This window comes from Cervus canadensis, chromosome 4 (genome assembly GCF_019320065.1).
Source record: "Cervus canadensis isolate Bull #8, Minnesota chromosome 4, ASM1932006v1, whole genome shotgun sequence".
Classification (NCBI taxonomy): Eukaryota; Metazoa; Chordata; class Mammalia; order Artiodactyla; family Cervidae; genus Cervus; species Cervus canadensis.
The window spans coordinates 94,052,115-94,076,893 of NC_057389.1; the positions used below are offsets into that span (position 1 = coordinate 94,052,115).

Sequence of the window (24,779 nt, forward strand, 5' to 3'; positions counted from 1 at the left end):
CAATTAGTGATGCGGAACATCTTTTCATGTACCTGTTGGCTATCTGTGTGTCTTCTTTGGAGAAATGTCTATTTCAGTCTTCTGCCCATTTTCTGATTGTGTTCTTTGCTTTTTTGATATTGAGCTTTATGAGCTATTTCATTCTGGAAAGGAATCCCTTGTCAGCCACATCATTTTCAGATATTCTCTCTCATTCAGTAGATTGTTTATTCATTTTGTTTATGGTTTCCTCTGCTGAGCAAAAACTTTTTAAGTTTAATTAAGTTCCATTTGTTTATTTTTGCTTTTGTTTCCATTACTCTAGGAGACAGATCTAAAAAAATATTGCTGTGATTTATGTCAAAGAGTGTTCTGCCTATGTTTTCCTCCAGAAGTTTTATAGTATCCAGTCTTACATTTGCAGCATTAATCCATTTTGAGTTTATTTTGTATATGGTCTTAAGAGAATGTTCTAATTTCATTCTTTTGCATGTGGCTGCCCAGTTTTCCCAGCACCATGTATTGAAGAGACTGTCTTTTCTCCACTGTATATTTTTCCCTTTTTTGTTATAGATTAATTGACCATAAACGCATGAGTTTTTTTCTGGGCTTTCTATCCTATTCCATTGATCTATGTGTCTGTTTTTGTGCCGGGACCATGCTGTTTTGATTACTGTGGTCTTGAGGTATATAATCTGAAGTCAGGGAGCCTGATTCCTCCAGCTTCATTCTTCTTTCTCAAGATGATCTATGCCATGACATTTTAAAACAAAGAAAATAAATCAGCCCAGCCTTAAAACTAATGAATCTTAGAATTGTTGCATCATTTTTTTCCCTCAAATTTATCCTAAATGTTGAGTGTATGAAAAATAGTACACTTGGAATCATATTCAGAATCACCACTTATGAGTATTACTGTTTTAATAATTGCTGATTATCTTTCAGAGCTTTATTATATTCACTTTCAATTGGAATGTGCAGAAAACCTACACTTTCCTTGAAAATGGTAAAATTTTCATTGTCATAACTATTAATAAATATAATTAATAAGCCATTCATTAATAATATGCTTCTTATTATTTACAGCAGTCATATGGTAGAGATGCTGTAAAAATAAAGAAGGTAATCCGTATGGGGAAACATTTAGCCAGATTTCAAATCATAATCAGAAAAAGAAAACTACTGGAATAAAACTATACGAGTTCAGTATATATGGACAGGTCTTCATGCATCATTCTTTAATAGGCACATGACATCTCATACTACACCAAAATCATGTGAGTATCAGGAATATGAAGAGAAGCCATATAAATGCAAAGAATGTGGGAAGGCCTTTAAGCATCGTCAATCTAGACACACGCATGAGAAGATTCACACTGGAGAGAAACCCTATGATTGTAAGAAATGTGGGAAGGCCTTCAAGCTTCGCCAATCCATTAAAGACATGAAAGAATTCACACTGGAGAGAAACCCTATGAATGTAAAAGATGTGGGAAAACCTTCAGATATCACCACAACTTTCAAAAACATGAACGAACTCATACTGGAGAGAAACCCTATAGATGTAAGCACTGTGGTAAAGCCCTCAGTTCTTTCAGATACTGTCAAATTCATGAAATAACACACACTGGAAAGAAACCTTATAAATGTAAGCAATGTGGTAAAGCTTTTAGTTGTCCCAGTTACTTTATAAAACATGAGAGAATTCATAGTGGATTGAAACCATATGAATGCAAGCAATATGGTAAAGCCTTCAGTTGTGCCAGTTACCTTCGAAGACGTGAAAGGACACATACTGGAGAAAAGCCCTATGAATGTAAAAAATGTGGTCAGGCCTTCAGTTGTTCAAGTTCCTTTCGAAAACATGAGAGAACTCATACTGGAGAGAAACCCTATGAATATAAGCAATGTGGTAAAGCCTTCAGTTATTCTAGATCCTTTCAAAGTCATGAAAGGAGACACAGTGGAGAAAAGCGCTATACATGTAAAAATTATTATAAAGCTTTCGCTTGTCCAAATTCCTGCCGAAAACATGAGAGGACTCATTCTGGACAGAAACCCTATGTATGTAAGGAACGTGAGAAAGTCTTCAGTTTTCTTACAAAATTTCAAAGGCACATGATGAAGCACACGGGCTATGGACCTTATAAATGTAAAGACTATGGGAAAGTCTTTGATTGTCCCAGTTACTTTCATTGTCATGAAAGGACTCCCAGTGGAGAAAAGCCATATAAATGTAAGGAATGTGGTAAGGCCTTCAGTTTTCCTTGTTGTCATCAAATACATGAAAGAAATCACACTGGGGACAGGCCCTATGAATGTAAGCAGTGTGGTAAAGCCTTCACTTACCTCAGTTCCATTTGAAAACATGAAAGAACTCATACTGGAGAGAAGTCCTATGAATGTAAGGAATGTGGAAGGGCCTTTATTTTTCTTCAAATGTTCGAAGACACATGATCGTGCATACTGGTGATGGACCTTGCAAATGTAAGGACTGTGGGAAAGGCTTTGATTGTTCTAGTTCATTACAAACACATAAAAACACTCACAATGGAGAGAAACCCTGTTCATGTAGAACTTGTAGTAAAGCCTTCCCAGTTCTTGTTGAAACCATGAAAAAAATCCATAGTGGAGAATAGTGCCATAAATGTAAGAAATGTATGAAAGCCTTTATTTGTCCCAGTTCATTCCAAATACATAAAAGAGCTCACACTAGAGAGAAACCCTATTTTTGTAAACAATATGGCAAAGCCTTCAGCACTCCCAGTTATGTTGAAATACATGAAAGAACTCATACCAGGGAGAAGATGAATGAAAAGAATGTGGAAAAGCCCTCATATATCACCCAACCCTCCCAGGACACATGAGAGTACACACTGGAGAGAAATGGTATGTATGTAAGGAATGTGGGAAAGCCTTTAGTCCCATTTCTTTGGGAAGCCATGGAAGGACTGGAGAAAATTGTATTGAATGTAAAAACTATGTAGGAAAACCTTCACTTGCCCCACATCCCTACAGAAAAACCATATAAAAATGTACATAAGATAGAAACCTTGTAACTGAAAAACAAGGGAAACTTCCAATTTTAACAAATATTTTCAAAGTCATGTGAAAATTCTACTGGAAAGAAGTCATCCATGTAAGTACTATTATGGGTAAGCTGTCAGAAAATTCACAAAATGAAAGAAAGAAATTTCGTGCATACATTTTCTTTGTAATTTGACTCATTCTCAAAGTGATTTTCTATTGTATGGATTTGTAGTTAATTTTACAAGTATTCATTGAGGTGAGATAATTTTGTAGGTACTCATTAAGCAATCAATTCAGTCGCTCAATCGTGTCTGACTTGCGACCCCATGGACTGCAGCATGCCAGGCTTCCCTGTCCATCACTAACTCCTGGAGCTTACTCAGACTCATGTCCATTGCGTTGGTGATGCCATCCAACCATCTCATCCTCTGTCGTCCCCTTTTCCTCCTGCCTTCAATCTTTTCAAGCATCAAGGTCTTTTCCAATGAGTTAGTTCTTTGCGTCAGGTGGCCAAAGTATTGGAGTTTCAGCTTCAGCATCAGTCCTCCCAATGAACATTCAGGACTGATTTCCTTTAGGATGGACTGGTTGAATCTCCTTGCAGTCCAAAAAACTCTTAAGAATCTTCTCCAACACCACAGTTCAAAAGCATCAATTCTTCGGTGCTCAGCTTTCTTCATAGTCCAACTCTCGCATCCATACATGACTACTGGAAAAACCATAGCTTTGACTAGATGGACCTTTGTTGGTAAAGTAACATCTCTGCTTTTTAATATGCTGTCTAGATTGGTCACAGCTTTTCTTCTAAGCAGCAAGTGTCTTCATTTCATGGCTGCCGTCACCATCTTCAGTGATTTTTTCTGTTACTGTTTCCACTGTTTCCCAATCTATTTACCATGAAGTGATGGGACCAGATGCCATGATCTTAGTGTTGAGTTTTAAGCCAACTTTTTCACTCTCCTCTTTCACTTTCATCAAGAGGCTCTTTAGCAATACTTCCTAAAAAACTAATAGGTAATTTTTCCTTTAGTCATCTGGTAATTTTTTGTGTGTCTGTTTTGAAGTCTGTTGGAACCATGAATTGAAGTTTATTTCTAATATGCAAGTAGGTTTAATTTTTACCTAATTTTGTAAGCTATGTGTAAGGAAAAGGACATTGAAAAATGATACTTTGGTTTTTTTTCTCCCCACTGGCTTCCTGTGGCAAGTACTGGGTATGCCTAATTTATTTTACATGTAATATCTTCTACCTTCCTTAGCAGAAGCTACCTTTTCATTGCCTGAAGAACCTTATTCTACTTTATAAGTATGCAAAATTCATCACAGTGCAGTCTCTTGTGAATTACTATCTTCAACTTTTGTCCTTTACACTTTGTCATTTATTCTGGTTGATATTTGGACTATGGGATTTCCATTAGGAATAAAGACTTTATGAGAGGACAATAAAATTTAGATTTGGCAATGACTCTTATTATATTAATGTGAGTACTATGAACTATATTTTCTAGGATGTGTTGCCTTATGGTCCTATGTTAGAAGTCACTAAAGCATAACTTATATGAAACTTGGAAAGCAGAAATATGATTTAGTCAGATTTTGAAGCCAACTGTATAGAAGCAGTCAGAAGCACAGGCCTTTACAGACACTTGGTTCCAGCCCATTTTCCACATTCTTTTCCCCATCAATCACGTATATCCTTAAAACCTCCACAGACTGCTTGTCTTCCACTTGATCTGAACTGTAGGCTTCTACACTTGTCCCCAAATTCAACACTGAATATCCAGCAGTTTGGATTTTCCTGAAAACCCTCATGTGTCCACTTGGCAAGAAATTTAGACTGTCATGATTGAGAATATTTTCTGAAGCACTGAGTGCCCTGTTCTCTAGATATTATTAGTCTAAGGTCTAATTTGTGTAGTAAACACCTTGCTTTGTTTAAGATATAATTATCATGCCCAGAGAGTCGAAGTTTATAGTTTGCATCTAAAACAATAAATAGAAATGTTTTTATAGCAGTTAATGCCTATAGTAAAAAAAAAAAAAAGAGACCTCAAATCAATAATCTAACCTTATACCTTCTCAATCTGAAACAAGTAGACCACTATGTATTTCTCCAGCAAGAAGGAATTGTTCAGAATCAGCAGAGAATAGTCTGCAATATGGCAGGGCACATTGCAAGTCCTCACCCAGCAGAGGAATTTGAACACTTTTATAGAGTGGAAAAAGAAGTTGGGAGGGCTCTAATAAACAAAGAAACCATGACTTTTCGTTGGCTGAGTCCTTGCCAGGAAAGAAGTATCTTGCTTCTTCCTGTTGGACTCTGTTACCATTGCAGGATATGAGAGTTCCGCCTTCTGGTCTGCCCATCCTCTTTGTGGTTTCTGTTTATTAAATTTTTTACGTTTTCCCCTTCTGCACAAGATCTTTTTCTGAAAACATCATTTGTCAAGAGTCAGGTTTTCCAGTTTTAGCAGCTTTTCCCCCTCAATGTTAGGAAAAACCTTTCCTGGGGTTTAGTGTCTCATGGCAAAGGGAAAGTACCCAGATAAGAAACCTCCTAAGGTCACATTTGAGTAACAAAAAGAGGTAAGAGGAAGAACCTTCAAGCACTTTAGTCTGTATGTTATTAAGATCATAGCCATTGGATATCATCTGAAGAGTTATGTTATCATCAAGGGTTTGGTAACAAACTTCCAGCAGACCTAGTCCAGATATAGAGAGGCTGAAGAGAGTTCTTTTGGAGGTGTTGTTTTTACATTAATTATTTATTTGACTGTACCAGGTCTTAGTTGCAGCACAAAGGATCTTTGATCTTCGTTGTGACATGCGAAATATTCAGTTGCAGCATGTGAACTTTTAGCTACTGCAGGTGGGAGCTAGTTCCCCGACTAGAGATCAAACCCTGGCATTGGGAGTGTGGAGTCTTAGTTACTGGACCAGGGAAGTCCCTAGAAATGCATTCTTGAACCAACAAAACCTCTAAGTTGCAAGATGTGATCCATAAGGTCTTTGTTTCCCAAGGGTACTGTGAAAAGACTGTTCTACCAAAACATGGTTACTTTTCGTAGAAGCAGTTAGGCCTTTGCAATATTGAAGCATCTCCTCTTTTATCAGTTGTAGGTCAAAAGAATCAGTAGCCCTGCATTGGGCATCTTGTGACTGTCACAAGGGTGAGAGTTTATGAGTTCCAAAAGGTCTGGCTCTGAGATTTAGAACTAACGGCAATACATTTGGTCAGGGTATTTATGGGGCCTCAACAAATTCTGCCAACTGAGTCATAATTATGCCATTAGTGTGTCTGACTAAACCAGAGTATTGAGGGTAGTAATCACAGTGATAATGTTGTAAAATTGGTCATACAGAAGAGACTTGTCAAAGCACCTAACCAGTAAAGCGGGTTTTTTGATCAATATGAAATTCAAGAGGAGTTCCTCTGGTAGGAATACTATTTTCAAGAAGAATTTTAGCCACTGTAGAGATTAGGGTTAGAGTTCCTGTGTCTGCAAGGGAAGGTTTCAGTCCAGTGTGAAAACACACAGACCATGATGTGAGCATATTTATATCCATTAGAGGAAGCTGCATGAAATCCATTTGCCAAGCCTCATTAGGCAGTTTTCAATATTCAGGAGCAGTACAAACAGGCTTCACTGGGGAATTCCCTGGCAGTCCAGTGGTTAAGACTCCCGAGTTTCCACTACTGGGGGCACAGGTTCAATACCTAGATGAGGAACTGATATTCTGCAAGCAGTGCAGTGAGGCAAAAAAAAGCCTCAGAACCTTAACAGTAGCTAATGTGGCAGGGAGTAGTATTGCATTCAGTAATTCCTGAATGTGGAGGCCATTTTTAACTTCCTTTTCACTGGAAGTAAGGGAGGCATGTTGCTTCCACAACATTCCAAAATCATGAGTTACTGTGAAAGTATATCTCTCAGCAGTACAAACACCAGCAGTTTGGTCCTTGGCTAATGTACAGGTTCATGGAACAGCATGTAATTTCACCTGTCAGGTCAAAGCAGCCATAGGTAAAGATGCTGCCTCAGCAACATCAGCATCAAAAGGATCCATGAGGATAACCCAGTGAAGGGGTATCATGACCCTTCAGAGGTGATGGCCAAGTCCAGCCAAGAGGCTGTTGAAATAGGCACTGAACACAGCAGACTTATCAAATCTATGACAGCAAAATACTTATCGGTTACCAGCTTATTAGATGGAGTCAGTGATTTCTGTAATATTGGAGACTGGATATAGGGTTCCGTTTGGTATGACCACAACCTCAAGGTTGCCTTAATTCACTGTGAGGTGTCATCCTTCCTTGGTATAATAGGATAAGTTGGGCTGTTAGAAGGAGGACTGGGAATAATTAACTCTTTACTAACTAGCTTTTGTACATAGTTTTCAGTCCATCAAGGCCCTGTGTAACTTATGTTGGGCCATTAACACTCACCTAGAGCCAGACATCCTGGAATGTGAAGTCAAGTGGGTCTTAGGAAGCATTACTATGAACAAAACTAGTAGAGGTGATGGAATTCCAATTGAGCTATTCCGAATCTGAAAAGATGATGCTGTGAAAGTGCTGCACTCAATATGCCAGCAAATTTGGAAAACTCAGCAGTGGCCACAGGACTGGAAAAGATCACTTTTCATTCCAATCCCAAAGAAAGGCAATGCCAAAGAATGTTCAAACTATCGCACAATTGCACTCATCTCACATGCTAAGTAATTAGCAAAGTAATGTTCAAAATTCTCCAAGCCAGGCTTCAACAGTACGTGAACCGTGAACTTCCAGATGTTCAAGCTGGTTATAGAAAAGGCAGAGGAACCAGAGATCAAATTGCCAACATCCGCTGATCATCAAAAAAGCAAGAGAATTCCAGAAAAACATCTACTTCTGCTTTATTGACTATGCCAAAGCCTTTGACTGTGTGGATCACAACAAACTGGAAAATTCTGAAAGATATGGGAATACCAGACCACCTGACCTGCCTCCTGAGAAATCTGTATGCAGATGGGTAATCTACAGTTAGGATTGGACATGAAACAACAGACTGGTTCCAAATAGGGAAAGGAGAACATCAAGGCTGTATATTGTCACCCTGCTTATTTAACTTATATGCAGAGCACATCATGAGAAAAGCTGGGCTGGATGAAGCACAAACTAGAATCGAGATTGCCCAGAGAAATATCAATAACCTCAGATATGCAGATGACACCACCCTTACGGCGGAAAGTGAAGAAGAACTCAAAAGCCTCTTGATGAAAGTGAAAGAGGAGAGTGAAAAAGTTGGCTTAAGGACATGGAAGCAACCTAGATGTCCATCGGCAGATGAATGGATAAGAAAACTGTGGTACATGTACACAATGGAATATTACTCAGCCATTAAAAAGAATGCATTTGAATCAGTTCTAATGAGGTGGATGAAGCGAGCCTATTATACAGAATGAAGTAAGTCAGAAAGAAAAATACCAATACAGTGTACTAATGCATATATATGGAATTTTAAAAGATGGTAATGATGACCCTATATGCGAGACAGCAAGAGACACAGATGTAAAGAACAGTCTTTTGGACTCTGTGCGAGAAGGTGAGGGTGGGATGATTTGAGAGAATAGCACTGAAACATGTATATTATCTTATGTGAAACAGATCACCAGTCCAGGTTCGATACGTGAGACAGGGTGCTCAGGGCTGGTGCACTGGGATGACCCTGAGGGATGGGATGGGGAGGAAGGTGGGAGGGGGGTTCAAGATGGGGAACACATGTACACCCAGGGCTGATTCATGTCAGTGTATAGCAAAAACCACTACAATATTGTAATTAGCCTCCAATTAAATTAATTAATTTTTTGTTTAAAGTTGGCTTAAAACTCAACATTCAGAAAACTAAGATCATGGCATCCGGTCCCATCATTTCATGGCAAATAAATGGGGAAACAGTGGAAACAGTGACAGACTTTATTTTGGGGGGCTCCAAAATCACTGCAGATGGTGACTGCAGTCATGAAATTAAAAGACACTTCTTCCTTGGAAGAAAAGTTATGACCAATCTAGACAGCATATTAAAAAGCAGAGATATTACTTTGCCAACAAAGGTCCATCTTGTCAAAGCTATGGTTTTTCCAGTAGTCATGTATGGATGTGAGAGTTGGACTATGAAGAAAGCTGAGCACCGAAGAATTGATGCTTTTGAACTGTGGTGTTGGAGAAAACTCTTCAGAGTCCCTTGGACTGCAAGGAGATCCAACCAGTCCATTCTAAAGGAAATCAGTCCTGAATGTTCATTGGGAGGACTGATGCTGAAGCTGAAACTCCAATACTTTGGCCATCTGATGCAAAGAACTGACTCATTGGAAAAGACCTTGATGCTGGGAAAGATTGAAGATGGGAGAAGAAGGGGACTTCAGAGGATGAGATGGTTGGATGGCATCACCAACACAATGGACATGAGTTTGAGTAAGCTCCGGGAGTTGGTGATGGACAGGGAAACCTGGCGTGCTGCAGTGCATGGGATCACAAAGAGTCAGACACGACTGAGCGACTGAACTGAACTGAACTGATATTAGCTAAGTTATTTGGGGAATAAGGTCTGTGAGGTCCAAGCCAAATTTTAAGTAACAGAAACCATAATTTTGATCTATGAATCATTGGTTCAGAGCTTCCCAGTTCAGTATGGAATATTTTAGGACAGTGGGTGTTGTGACCATGGATAATCTAGGCACAACCATGGTTTTGATAGTAAAAGAGAAACACTGTCCTATTTGTCCTCTGTGCTATGTTCATTAGTGCTTCTAAGATTATCAGAGGTATCTTGCTTAAATTTGTTGGGATCTCAGGTTAAATTAGGTGGCTCAGTGATGAATCTGCCTGCAAGGCAGGAGACATGGGTTCGAGCTGTGGTTTGGGAAGATCCCCTGGAGAAGGAAATGGCAACCCACTCCTGCATTCTTGCCTGAGAAATGCCATGGACAGAAGAGCCTTGTGGGCTACAGTCCTTGGTGTCACAAAATTGGACACAACTGAGCAACTAAACAACAACATTGATTAATTACTTAAATGTGACTTAGTACCCTACATCAGCTGGCAAAATTAATTCTGAGCCTATTGTAATTCTGAGCCTGGCAGTGTACTTTCATGTTTTTTTTTTGTGGGGGGGAAGAATTTTTTTTTTGTAATTGAAAAAAAAATCTATTTGGCTACACCAGGTCTTAGTTGAAGCGTGCAGGTTCTTTTGGTTGTGGTATGTGGGATCTAGTTCCCTGACCAGGGGCTCCTGCATTAGGAGAGTAGAGTCTTAGCCACTGGACCACCAGGGAAGTCCTTGTTGTGTAAATTGTTTTAGTATATTTCAGATTTCCACTTGGCTCAAAATGTGGACATTTTTTTAGTATTTTATCTGTCTACCCTGTTTTGTCTTCTTCTTCACTGGATATACTTTGGGGAAGGGGTACCTCTCTACCCTGGTTTTTATCATTTTTTTCCTCTTGAGAGCCTCAAAACAGTGCCATCAAGGAGTCTTCCCCAGGACAACAAGGTTGCATTACAAGGTTTAAGGAGCCCAAAGTTAAGTCAGGTGTAAACTAATCCCTCACCTGTGCCACAAGAATGCCATGGGTGTTGTCCCCTTGTAACTCTAACAGTAACAAACATTGCTGAGGATATATCGAGAAATTGGAACCGTTGCACAGGGGTGGTGCAAATTAAAAAATGGCGCAGTCACTTAGGAAAACAGTCTGGTCATTTCCTCAAAAATTAAACCCAGAAATACCATATGATCCATCAATTTCTCTCCTACCTATACACCCAAGTAACATACAGGTGTATGTTCAAACAAAAACTTGTACATGAAAACATAATAGCCAAAAGTAAAAACATTCCAAATGTATGTTAATAAATGAACAGATGGAAGGGGAAAATAGAATAGAAGAGGAACAGGTGGAAGCAGTGACACATTTCCTGGGCTCTAAAATCATAGCAGATGGTGCCTGCAGCCATGAAATTAGAAGATGACTGCTTCTGGGAAGGAAAGCTATGACAAACCTAGACAGTGCATTAAAAGCAAAAACATCACTTTGCCAACAGAGGTCTGTATAGTCAAGGCTATGGTCTTTTCCAGTAGTCATGTACAGATATGAAAGTCGGACCATAAAGAAGGCAGAGTGCTGAAGAATTGATGCTTTCAAACTGGTGCTGGAGAAGACTCGAGGGTCCCTTGGACAGCAAGGAGATCAAATCAGTCAACCCTAAAGGAGATCAGCCCAGAATACTCACTGGAGGGATTGGTGCTGAAGCTGAAGCTCTAATACTTTGGCCACCTGTTACGAACAGCCAGCTCTTTGGAAAAGACCCTGATGCTGGGAAAGATTGAAGGCAGAAGGAGAAGAGGGTGACAGAGGATAAGATGTTTGGGTGCCATCACTGATTCAACGGACATGAAATTGGGCAAACTCCGGGAGGTAGTGAAGGACAGAGAAGCATGGCATGCTGCAGTCCATGGGGTCGCAAAGAGTCAGCCACAACTTGGCAACTGAACAACAACAGATGAACAGATAAATGCGATGGGTTTTGTCCACCCGGCAGAATAATATTATTCAGTCGTTAAGTTGTGTCAAACTCTTTGTCATCTCATCCTCCATCGCCCCCTTCTCCTGCCCTCAATCTTTGTCCATAAAAATGAATGAAGTGTTGATACATTGAACATTGAAGTACCTTGAGAAAATAGGCTAAGTGACTGGAGTCAATTGCAAAGACCATTGCAATTGCAAAGAGTCAATTTCAAAGTCAATTGCCAATTGTATAATTGCAAAGAATTATACAATTCTATTCCTTTGTAAGCCTTGAATAGGGAAATCTATATAGGTAGAAAGATTAGTGGTAGTCTAGGCACAGGGACTAGAGGAAGAAATTGGGAAGATTGGGAGTGGTAACTAAAGAGCAGAGGAGAGAGAGAGAGAGAGAGAGTGTGTGTGTGTGTTTATTTCGATGCGCTGGGTCTTAGTTGCAGCACTTGGGATCTAGTTCCTCAACCAGGAATCTATCCCAGGCCCCCTGCATTGGGAACGAGGAGTCTTAGCCACTGGACCACCAGGGAAGTCTTGAAAGGAGTTTCTTTTTAAGGACAGGAAAATATTCAGAAATTGACTCTAGTAGTGGTTACATCTGCCTGTAAATATACTGATGCTATGAGCAAGGACTTGTGTGCCCACAGCACAGAAAGCCAAGCTCTGACTCGAGGCATCTGCAACAAAGTATGGGTTTGTTTGCAGGGAGCCAAGCAAGGGAGTGGGAGACAAGTCTCAGATCCACTCCAACTTAGTCTATGAGTTAACGGTTTTTTTTTTTAAGGGGGAAGAACAAAGAGGCTGGAATTGATCATCATCTTGTGACAGTCCTGTGACATTTCTTAATCATAGTTTTGGGAATCAAGATGTCCCTGGTTTATGAGTCTCAGCCCAGATGGGCCATGGCCTGGAGATCTGTTAGCTTATCTTGACCTGGAGAGACAACCCGAGTATGTACATTAATGATGATATCTATAATAGCACTTGTAGTACATTAAGAATGTTATCTGGGCTTCCCTGGGGACTCAGTGGTACAGAATCCGCCTGCCAATCCAGGAGATGCAGCTTCCTTCCCCAGGTCAAGAAGATCCCCCGGAGGAGGAAATGATAACCCACTCCAGTATTCTTGCCTGGAGAATCCCATGGACAGAGGAGTCTGACGGGTTACAGTCCATGGGGTTGCAAAGAGTTGGACAGGACTTAGCGACTAAACAAGAACAACAATGTTATCTACAACAGCTGTTGTAGTCATCTGACTCTAGTTGATTAGTGTTCAGTTAGCATTGAGGTCAGAAAATTGAGATCAAAAGGGATGATAAAGGGAATAAAGTTTTGAATAGAGAGATTAATCATAAGCTCAGTGAGGGAACTTCATTTTAGAGGAAACTCAGTTTCACTGAAAACCAGTGAGTTATAGACATTAAAGGGTCCATTATATAGTATGTGTGTTGGATCTCAATAAAGTTTCCAGGTAAGTGGATAAATGCATTAAGAGTTTTGCAATGCAGAGTTCTGCAATTCTGGCTCTTAGACATCTAAGAATTTCCAGGTTATTTATAACATCCATTACCTCAAATTGTTATTGTGTGTGTGTATGGTGAGAACTCTTAAGATCCCCCTCTCAGCAAATTTCACTTATACAATACAGTATTGTATTGTATTGCCATTCATATTGCCATACTCAAATATAAATCACTTTGTTAGTCATTTATACCTCAGGAGAGCTAGGAGAGAAGGAAGAGTTTCCATGGGCATCTCACATTTACATTATCATTTGTTTTGTTTTTGTTATAATTAGTGAAAATAGGAATTCCGTTGCCTTAGGGATCTTATAGATGTTTAAAAATTCTTTCGGGACACAAGCTAACATTGATCTAAAATAAATTTCCTTCCCATGTAAACTGAATTTAATGAAACCTGATATTTTAATGACATGTCTCACACGCTCTGCTTAGAGAAGAGTCCCCCCAGCTATACCTGCCTGGCTCAAACTTCTCACCCGGGCCAAGGAAGGGCTCTAGGACTCAAAAGTACCAAACGAATGGGAATGGCGAAGAGATGGGAAGAAAGCTCAAAGTTATCAAATTTCAAAGATTGAAACGGAGTCCGTCTCTTTATTGCAGATGGTGATGTCACACTGAAGTGGCTACGTTTCTACAAAAGGGTCCCAGTTGCACACAGAGCTGACACAAAGCCCTCTGGTTCCAGTCTATCCTGGTGTGGGCACCCTCTTGTCTATACTTGCTTCATCTTGAAACTGAATCAGGAATCCGCTATGCGCATCTGTGACCTCGCGTTCTGATCAAGCTGAGAGGAGACTACAGTCAGCTTTAGAATAGGAAAAAGTTCTATTAAAATTCACACATTCGCCGGGACAAGTTACCAGCAAAGGCCAAAGCCATTTTGCACAAGCCAAGTGTCCTACGACGGTAGATGGGGTGATGGACCACAACCGGTGAGACATAGCCAACCGCTCTGGCTTTGCTCCGGAAACTTGAGGATGCTTAATGGTCATTCTCGTCGGCCGCGGGCTCTGCTGTTCCGTGAAATGCACTGGTCGTGGGAGTCGTAGAAAGAGGTTAGGGAGAACGAAGAAACCTAGAAATGATGAGTGTGCGTCTCCGAGTGTGAAGACGGAGAGGAAGGACTGGTTGGAACTGGCCTGGCCATGGCGGGGACCGGGCTTCCCCGCAGTCAACTTCGGAATCTGCTGGTCCGAGCTCCCCGCCCCGGGGCATCTCTCGGACCTGTCCTGCCCGGCTCGCAGCGTGGGGGGCGGGGAGCGGCCGTCGGGAACCCCGGCGTCCTGTCCTTTCACGCGGCCACCTCGGCCCCAACCCCGCCACCTCTCGGGGCAGCTCTTCGCCCGCAGCCCCGCGTCTACCCTAGAATGTGCGTTGACCACGAGGACGTTTTTTAGGTTCCGTGTCTGGGCTTTATGTGAGGGAGGAGCTGTGGTGTGTGGGGTCCCCAATCCCTCCCCAATGGGACAGGATTTCTCTTTTGAGTTTTTCAAATTTGAGGGTCTCAAATTCACAACCAGGTTTCACCAACGTAGCACTTCCTAGGGCTGCCAATACATCCCTAAATCTCCAAATCCCTTTCGCATTTCCAAGGGTTTCCAATGTGGCTCAGCTGGTTAAGGAATCCGCCTGCAATGCGGGATACGTGGGTTCGACTCCTGGATTGTGAAGATCGCCTGGAGAAGAGAAAGGCTACCCACGCCAGTATTCTGGCCTAGAGAATTCCGTAGGATTGCAAAGAGTCGAACACGACTGAGCGACTTTCACTTCACTTCGCGTTTCCAAACACCAGCTTCTGATCGCTCTGATTCACAGCATTTTCTACTGTTTGCCTGCTGTGGTGCATTTCATATTTCTTCAGTATTTTAATGTATCCTTTTGTCAGTAGAGCCACAGATGGCTATTTTTCAATAATACATTTTATTCCTTATTTTTTAAATATTTACTCATTTAATTCTTTGGCTGCACCGAGACTTTTTGTGGTGTGTGGGATCTAATTCCATTACCGGCGATCGAACCCCAGGACTCCTGCTTCTGGAGCAGAGTCTTAGCCCCTGGACCTCCAGGGAAGTTCCCAGATGGGTATTTATTAAAACCTCGTTTTTTTGTTTGTGGATATATATTACATGGGAGGAAAACTGAGAATGACCACCTGGAACTATGTTGCATGAAATCTTTGAGCCTCTGCTCTTCAGAATCTTTCCTGGGCACCGTCATCCTGTGAAAAATCCTTTGGTTGGAGATTCCTTTTTTGAAGCTTTCCTGGTTGATCTGTCCTTGCCTTGCCCCTCCCTGCTTTTGTTGACTCGAGAAGATTTATTGCTTTAAGTGTCCATTTTTCAGTAAGGATAAATACATTTTTTATTTAATCAATAAGCTTGAAAGACAGTATAAAACATTTACAAAGAGGCAAGAAAAAGGTTAATTTCAGGGGGAAAAAAAGAATTTCATCATTGCATTTCATTTAAGATCCTGGTTTCATCCCTTAACCTGGCTGTAGTTAAGTTTCAGAGGGCTGTTCATTACTTTTGGGTGATTTCCAAAGAAATTGCAGAGTTTAGACTTGCAGACCAGAAGTGTTCAAATACGGTTAGTTACGAAACAAGTCTTATCATGGAAATAATAATTAACATCTTCTTTGCTGAAAAAAATATATACTGGGGATTTTCTGATTATACAAGTGTATTTCAGTTTTCCTTCTTACTCTTCACATAAACACTGTTTGATTGAATGTGCTGGATTGTTCAGTGTGTTTGTATAATTAAAATAATAATAGTGGTGCCAAGTGACTCCAGTAGGGAGTGTGGCCTGTAGTGGGTGAGTCAAACTAAGCCCCACTGTGAGCCTGTAAAGAGAGTTAGAAGTGAAGGCCCATTGGCTCCTCCTAGGAACCAATTCATTGGAAAAGACCCTGATGCCGGGAAAGATTGAAGGCAAAAGAAGGTCAGGAGCAGAGAATGAGATGGTTAGATGGCATCACCGACTCAAAGGACATAAGTTTGAGCAAACTCTGGGAGATAGTGAAGGACAGGGAAGCCTGGCATGCTGCAGTCCTGGGGTTGCAAAGAGACAGACATGACTTAGTGACTGAACAGGGAGATGGAGAAGATTTTGTGATTCTCTTTCTGAAGTTGTAATCATGGTTTGCCTAAGTGTTGCATTTATAATGGCGGTGCATTCAGTGTAATATGCGCACAGGGAAGTCCGTGGAGGTTGGTGTTCTGTTTCCTTGACAAAGGGTTTGGGAATTTGGGAGTTCTTTTGGGTTGACACCTGCTGAGAAATTCCTCACTTGTGAGAATGGAAGAGGGGATGGCCGTTTTGGGGTCCATACCCTTCTTCCTCAGAGACTGACTCACTTTTAGGGTTCTATTGCAGTTGGGAGTATCTGGACCACAATTTTTACAATTACTTCATGTATGTATTTTGGCCCTGCCAGGTCTTCGTAGCTGCACTTGGGCTTTCTCTAGTTGCAGCACATGGGGCTGTGCTCCAGTTGCAGCTTCAGTAGTTTTGGCTCATGAGCTCAGTTGCCTTGAAGCATGTGGAATCTTCCAGGACCAGGGATCGAACTCATGTCCCCTACATTGGCAGGCAGAATCTTAACCACTAGACCACCAGGGAAGTTTGTAGACCAGATTTTAAGAACATATTTAACTTTCTGAATGTGGGTTTTCCTTTTCAGCTGTAAGGGAGCAGTCTGCTTATCTCAGCTGATTCAAATATTTACTTTTCTCTCCTTTGGATTCCTTTATCTGTCGAATAAGGTGGTTCTGTAATTTTTTTCCTTAGTAGTTCCTACATAACCCCTCTATTTGCACTATTTTGTTAAATTTTGTATTGCTGCATTACATTATAACAATTACTAAACCAGTATTAATGTATTAAAGTCCACAGTTTTCGTTATGAATGTCTTTTTGGGTTATAGGATCTATAGGTTTTGGTAAATGTTTAATGACACGTATCCATCATTTCTCTACCCTCAAAATCCCTTCTGTTTCACCTTTTCATTCATCTCTCCCTCCAAACCCCAAATTCTTCAGAACCAAAGATATTTTTATGGCTCATAATAATGTCTTTTCCAAAATATCATCTACTTGGAATCTTATGTTGCCTTGTCAGATTGGCTTCTTTCACTTACCGATGTACTTTTGAGATTCCTTCATGTGTTTTTATGGCTTGATACCTCATTTCATTTTTTCATTGAGCAATATTTCATCTTATAGTGGTAATGACACTGACTGTTTATCCATTCGACTCTTGAAGTACATCATGCTTAACTCTCTTATCAATTATGAATAAAGCACCTACAGACATTCGTGTTAGGCTTTTGTGTGCACTTAAGGTTTCAGCTAATTTGTGTCTCTATCAAGGAGCAGGATTGCTGCATCTTCCTATATGTATGAGTATGTTAAGGATTCATGGGAAATGAATCTTCCAATGTAGGCATACCAATTTCATTCCCACCACCGAGGAATGAAGATTACCAGCAGCTTCTCATCTTCACTAATGCTGGGTGTTTTGAATTCATTTAACAAGTGTGTAGTGACATATTATTGTTGTTTTATTTATATTAATATTCCCCAAAGACATGTTCAGCATGTTTTCATATTGTTTATTTCCCACCTGTATATCTTGTTTGGTGTGGTGTCTATTCAGATCTTTTTCCCATTTTTAACTGAGTTGTTTATCTCTTTACTGTTGAGTTTTAAGAAGCCTCTGTGTATTTGAGATTACTAGTCATTTATCAGATATGTGTATTACAGAGACTCTCCTAGTCTGTGACTTTTCATTCTCTTAACGCTTTCTCCACCACAGGAGTTTTCCTTTTAATGAAGGGACACTTACCAGTTTTTCCTTTCATGGTTTGTTTGTTTTTGGTGTTGTATCTAAGTATGATGTTAGCTGCAGGTGTCTTGTTGATGTTTTTCTCAAGAACAAAGAGTTCCCTGTATTATTAGTTTATTATCATAAATGGATGTTGAATTGTATCAAATCTTTTTATGTTCATTTCCTCTTCCTTTCATTTCTGATATTTCTGTTTTGCCTTTTCTGTTACCTTGACTAGATGTCAATCAATTTTATTATAATTAATATTTTCTAAGGACCAGCTTTTGGTTTTGAAAAGTAGGAGAGTGGTTTTTTTCCTTTCAAAAACTGAAAAATTTCACTCTACTCTCTTCCTGCTTGGTTTCTGACGAGAAGTCTGATCTAAGTCTAATCTTTTTTTTTTCCTATAAAAGTAAAGTGGATTTTCCCATCTGACTTTTTTTCAATATATTCTCTTTCTCTTTGATATTTCCTAAGTTAGAATATGAGACTTAGTGTACATTTTTAATGGTTAGTATTCTCTAAGCTTTTTGGATCTACAGCATGCCATTAATCATTAATTTTAGGAGACTCTCAATGATTATTACTTATTTTTTTCGGTTCATTTCTGTGTACCTTTTCTTTTAGATATTCCCATTTTGTGTATTTTAAGCCTCTGTCATTGCTCTACAGTTTATGGATTTTGTGTCCTGTCTTGTTTGGGTTTTGGTTTTGGTGTTTTGAGCTTTTTGTTAGCCTCTGGTGAAATGGATTATTTTCAGTATAGGCCTTCTTAAGAACAGAATATTTGGTGTTTATTTTTAAATGCTGTCTTTATTTCTTCTTTTCCAGTTTTGGAGAGAATATTTTGCTGTGAACTCAATTCACTGATCTAAGTTTTTTCCTTTGAGGCCAGGAATGATGGCTTCTGAGTACCTTAAATGCCAGCTTCAAACCTGTTAAGTCTCTGTCTTCAATTTTTGATGATTGATTGCTGACTGCTTTAAAAATCATTGCCTATCCTCTTTTGGCTTTTACCCACATCTATACAAAGTGATTGGAAAGCCTTAGTCTTCCTTCTGTTGTTAGTGGCAAGAGATTCTATCTTCTTAGGATTTTGTTCTTATATGTGAACCCTCATCCTAAACCAGCCCCTAACTTCAGTTTTTAAAAAGTCCAGATACTTTCCCATGCTTTGTGAAGCCATTTCATGAAAGTGCTGGAGATGTCTGCCTTACTGTCCTCAGATACCTCGATTATTTAGATAATAAGACCTTTTATACACTATTGGCAGCATGTGCTGTCATCATCTAAGGGATTCTTAGACCCAGGGTTCAAGCTATCCTGTTTCTGTATACCTTGTGGGAGCTTGTGGCAGGGCAGCCTTTAGAGTGGCTGGTCAGGAAATAACTTCCTCCTGCAATTTGAAAATGGTGATTTCATATTCTTCAGGAGGAAAGTACTTCTGAATCCTTTATGTGTTTTATAAATACTTAGGGCAGATTTACCATCAAACTCTTATGATTTTTAATGAACACACTTGCAGTTTACAACTCTCAATCTGTTCCTCAGGGTTGAATAGGCACTGGGCACTTGTGTTCTAAATCTGCCATAAAGAGCTCCGCCAGCATATTATCTCACTCTGTATGCCTGTATGTGCCTCTAAGCAACCTTGAGGTACATAAGGCACATGGTTTTGTGGTTTGGTTTTCAGACTATTTTCCTAGTGTCTGAACTGTAAGTGCCAATTAACTTTCTATAGATAGATTTTATTTATTTATTCATTGTGGCTATGCTGGGTCTTCATTGCTGCACAGGCTTTTCTCTAGTTGCAGTGACTGGGGTCTATTCTCTATCTGCAGTACGTGGGCCTCTCATTGCGGTGGCTTCTCTTGTGGAGCATGGACTCTAGGGCATGAAGGCTTTGGTAGTTGTTACACGTGGTCTCAGTAGTTACAGCTCCCAGGCTTTTGAGCACAGGCTCAGGATTTGTGGTGCACAGGCTCAGTTGCTCTGGGCAGCATGTGGCATCTTCCTGGACCAGGGATCAAACTCATGTCTCCTGCATTGGCAGGCAGATTCTTTACCACTGAGCCACCTGGAAAGCCTTAACTTTCTAGTGCATCAGATGAGAGAAAAAAGTGTCTGTAGTAAATATTGTAGAAGTGAAAGGCATATTTCCCCACAAGAATATTTTCTTTCCATCATCAACATCTGATTACTTCTAAAGGCTTAGAATACTTTAAGGCCAAATTGGCTAGCTGGACCCTATTAAAAGTTTTACAGGTTTGTTGGACTCTTTTGTTTGGTGATGGGAATAGAAGAAAAAACTTTCAGTTCAGCACTATGTTCTTATTCATAAAATCTTGTGCAGATTTGACCCTCTGCCTCATAAGTGCTATAAATGGTGGGTAAAATGAAGAATATGGAAGTTTTTCCTGACAAGGTATTGATGGTCTTAAAATGGTAACATTTGTTTCATTTATATAGCATGTCTCTCACTTCTCCACATGTTCTGGACCCTGTTGTTAGTGAGAAATAAGATGTAATGTGATCAGAGTAAATATTTACACGTTCATTATGCTGCTAAATTTGTGAGGACATATTGACAGAGTAAGTTCCTGATGATCAAGTCATAAAATAAATGTTTGGAGATGACAGAATCATATATAACCTATTCATATAAATGGTGTATAGATGTCTAGTCCCATTGCTGTCACACATCCTGCTATACACATATTTTGGGGTGTTTTAGGACTTGGTGGCTAATGAAGATGTGACTATGAATTTCAGCCCAGAGGAGTGGGCTTTACTGAATCCTTCACAGAAGAAGCTCTACAGAGATGTGATGCAAGAAACCTTCAGAAACCTGGCCTCAATAGGTGAGGATGACAGCTTTCCTTTACTTCGTCAATTAGAGAACAAATGTTTCTTACTCATTGATATTCTTCCATGATGACTTATGTGAAAGGGAGGAAGTTGGTAAATAAACTAGACCTGTTCACAGCCAACATTGAATGTAGGATCTAACGCTTTCTGTATAATTTCTAATATTTTGGAATCATTTTTCTTCATTTGCAATTTAGGGGGGAAAGGGAGCAATCATGACATTGAAGATCAGTACAAAAACCAGGGGAGAAAACAAGGTAAGTCACACCCATAACAGAAAGTAGTGCCTCATATGTGGCTCCTCGTTTGTGGTAAAATTTTAAAAGAAGGGGCCTAAACACATAATGCCTGCTTCACATTTATTTATTCTCTGAAAAAATTTTCTCCAAATCCTTTATAATATGGGACATAGATGTCCAGCATTTGGAAAATAGTTCTCTTGAAAATAATATTTAACAAGCCCTATATGTGAATGTCACTTTTGATAATTCCAAGAGTGAAATCTTGAAGGGCATTCCTTTTTCAATTGAAAACCATTCAGACAGGGAAATAACCTGTCTGATTTTGCTATAAATCATAACAGTGTAGTTCAAGTACCCTCCTAATAAATATTTAGTTGTTAGTAAAGAAATCATTATTCATGTGATCCCCATTTTTTACAGGAGTCATGTGATTCTATGCAAGTAAAGAGGGTAGTCAGTGTGCAGGAATCTACAGCCTTATTCTAAAACTCAGTGTGAACAAGAAAACTACTCGAGTGAAACCATATGAATGCAGTGCATGTGGAAAAGCCTTTATGCATCATCTGTCCCTTAATAGACATATTAGGCATCATAATGGACATAAACTAGATGAGTACCAGAAATATGAAGAGAAGCTGTATAAATGTAAGGAATGTAGTAAAGCCTTCAGTTATCTTCATTGTTTTGAAAAACACGAAAACACGATGGACAGGAAAACTACAAATGTAAGAAATATGGGAAAGAATTTCGTTTTCACACTTCCTTTCAAACCCATAAAAGGATTCATACAGGAGAAAAGCCCTATGAATGTGAACAATGTGGGAGAGCCTTTGTGTGGCTCACAACCCTTCAAAGACACATAACCCATGCAGGAGATACTCCTTATAAGTGTAAAGAATGTGGGAAACTCTTTAAGTGGCTTACAACCTTTTGAAGATACATGATAATGCACACTGGAGATGCTCCTTATAAATTTAAGGAAATGGGGAAATCTTTAGTTTTTTAAGATTTGCACTACAAATACATGAAAAAAACCCACATGGGAGAGAAACCTTATCCATGTAAACAATGTGGAAAAACCTTTAGATATCATCAAACGTTTCAAATACATGAAAGGACTCACAGGAGAGAAACCCTATGAATGTAAGCAATGTGGTAAAGCTTTTATTTCTCCTGTAGGATTGAAAAACCATGAAAGAAATCACAATGGAGAGAAATTCTATAAATGTAAAACATGTAGTAAAGCATTCAGTTATTCCAGTTCTCTTTGAAAACATGAAAGAAATCATACTGGAGAGAAACCCTACGAATATAAGGAGTGTGGAAAAGGCTTTATTTTTCTCTCAATCCTTAGAGCAGACATGATAAGTCACTCTGGAGGTGGACCTTATAAATGTAAAGAATGTGAGAAAGCATTCGTTACTCCCAGTTCATTTCAAATACATGTAAGGACTCACACAGGAGAGAAGCCTTATAAATGTAAACAATGTGGGAAAACTTTCAGTTGGCCTACTTCTATTCACAGACATGAAAAAAGTCATAGTGGAGAGAAACCCTGTAAGTGTAAACAATGTGGTAAAGCCTTCAATTGTTCCAGATCCTTTCAAAGCCATGAAAGGAGACACAGTGGAGAAAAGCCCTATGGATGTAAAAAATGTGGTAAAGCCTTCAGCAGTCCAAATTCCTGTCAAAAACATGAAAGAATTCATAGTGGAGAGAAACCTTATGAATATAAAGAACATGGAAAAGCCTTGAGTTCTCTCACCAAATTTCAAAGACATGTAATGAAGCACACTGGAGACAGACCTTACAAATGTAAGGAGTGTGGGAAAGTCTTTGATTGTTCCAGTTACTTTCAAAGTCATGAAAGGATTCACAGTGTAGAAAAACCGTTTGAATGTAAGGAATGTTATAAAACCTTCAGTACTCCTAGGTCCCTTTGAAAACATCAAAGAACTCATACTGGGAAAAAACTTCATATATGTAAGGAATATGGTAAAGGCGTTAGTTATCCCAGCTTCCTTTAAAAACATGAAAGGAGTCATACTGGGGAGCAATCCTATCACTGTAAACAATGTGGTAAAGCCATCACTTATTTCAGTTCCCTTTGAAGTCATGAAAGAACTCATAGTGGAGAGAAACCCTATGAATGTAAGGAATGTGGGAAAGCCTTCATTTTTCCCTCAAAATTTCATTTACACATGATAAAGCCACTAGAGTCAGACCTTATTTGTGTAAGAAATGTGGGAAAACCTTCAGTTCCAGTTCATTACAAAACCATGAAAGAACACACACTGGAAAGAAACCGTATGAATGTAGGAATTGTAGTAAAGCCTTCAGTCGAGTTCATTCTTTACAAAACCATGAAGGAACTTATGGAGAGTAACCCTATGAATGTAAGAAAGTGGGAAAGCCTTTAGTTCTATCACCAAATTTTCAAGACATGTGGTGAAGCACACTGGATAATGTAAGAAATGTAGGAAAGCCCTCAATTTTTTTCAGTTCATTATGAAATCAGAACTCACACTGGTAAGAAACCATATGAATGTAAAAATTATAGGAAAGCCTTCAATGGTCCTAGTTCTGTTCAAAACCATGAGAACACTCATAATGGAAAGTAGGCCTATGAATGTAAGAAATGTAGGAGAACTTTCAGTTGTCTCAGTTCATTCTGAATACAGAAAGGAATTCACACTGTAGAGAATTGCTTTGAATGCAAAAAAATATGGTAAAGCCTCCAGCAATTCCTGTTATGTTCAAATGCATGAAAGAACTCATAACAGAAACTGAATGTAAGGAATATTGGAATACCTTTGTCACATGACATTTTAAGGATGCAAGATGATGCACATCATGTAAATGTGAGAAATTGGGGAATTTTCTCTCATATTCTTGGGAAAGAACTCACTCTAGAGAGAATTCTGTTAAATGTAAACAATATATGAAAACCTTCATTTGCCTTACATTCTTAAAACGATTTAAGAATGTACACTGGGTAGATACCATATAACTGAAATGAAAAGTAAAACTATTCATTTGAAACAAATATCTTTATAGTAATATGAAAACTGCACTGGAAAAAACTTATGTTAATGTAAGTAATATGGGTAAGCCTCTGCAAATCCATGTAGAATGCTCTCAAAGTTACAATATGGAGGAAATGTTATAAACTTTAAACATATATTTTCCCTACCAGTGGCATACTCTTAAAGTTATTCTCTGAAGTATGGAGTTCTACTTATTTTTGTAAGTAAATATTGAGGTGAGATAATTGTGTTGATAGTCTTTAGGCTGTCATTCCTAAGTTTAATAAATAATTTAACCTTTTATCAGTTAGATTTTTTTTTATTTTTACTATTAAGACTCTTTGGTCCATGGGTGATTTGCAGTGTATTTCTAATATGCAAGTAGGTTTCATTTTTAAATAATTTTGTAATTTTTGTGTAAATAAGGGAACACTAAAAAGTGACATTTTGGTACTTGTTTGTTTCTTGTGGCAAGTACTCAATACTCAACATCCCTTTTACATTATATTCAAACTTTTCATTGCCTTAAGAGCTTTATTCCATTTGCTTACTAACAGAGATGTAATAAAGAGTTGGGCATGTATTTGTAAGTATACAGAGTTCTTCATGTAGTCTCATGTGAATTATTCTTTTCATCTTTTGTCCTTTGTTATTTGTCATTCCTTCTGGCTAGGATTTGGGCTCTGGAATATTGAGAGACCTGTGTGATGACAATAAAATCTAGA

The 24,779-nt window shown here is 39.1% G+C and overlaps 2 pseudogenes across 1 annotated transcript; both read left to right on the forward strand.

The window, feature by feature from the left end:
* The window catches only part of LOC122440482, a 34,558-nt pseudogene extending 9,779 nt beyond the window's left edge, over positions 1–24,779 (forward strand).
* Positions 1,085–20,666, forward strand: LOC122440483 (annotated as a pseudogene). Its single transcript, XR_006269114.1, has 2 exons — positions 1,085–2,868; positions 13,689–20,666. The product of XR_006269114.1 is annotated as a zinc finger protein 14-like (transcript).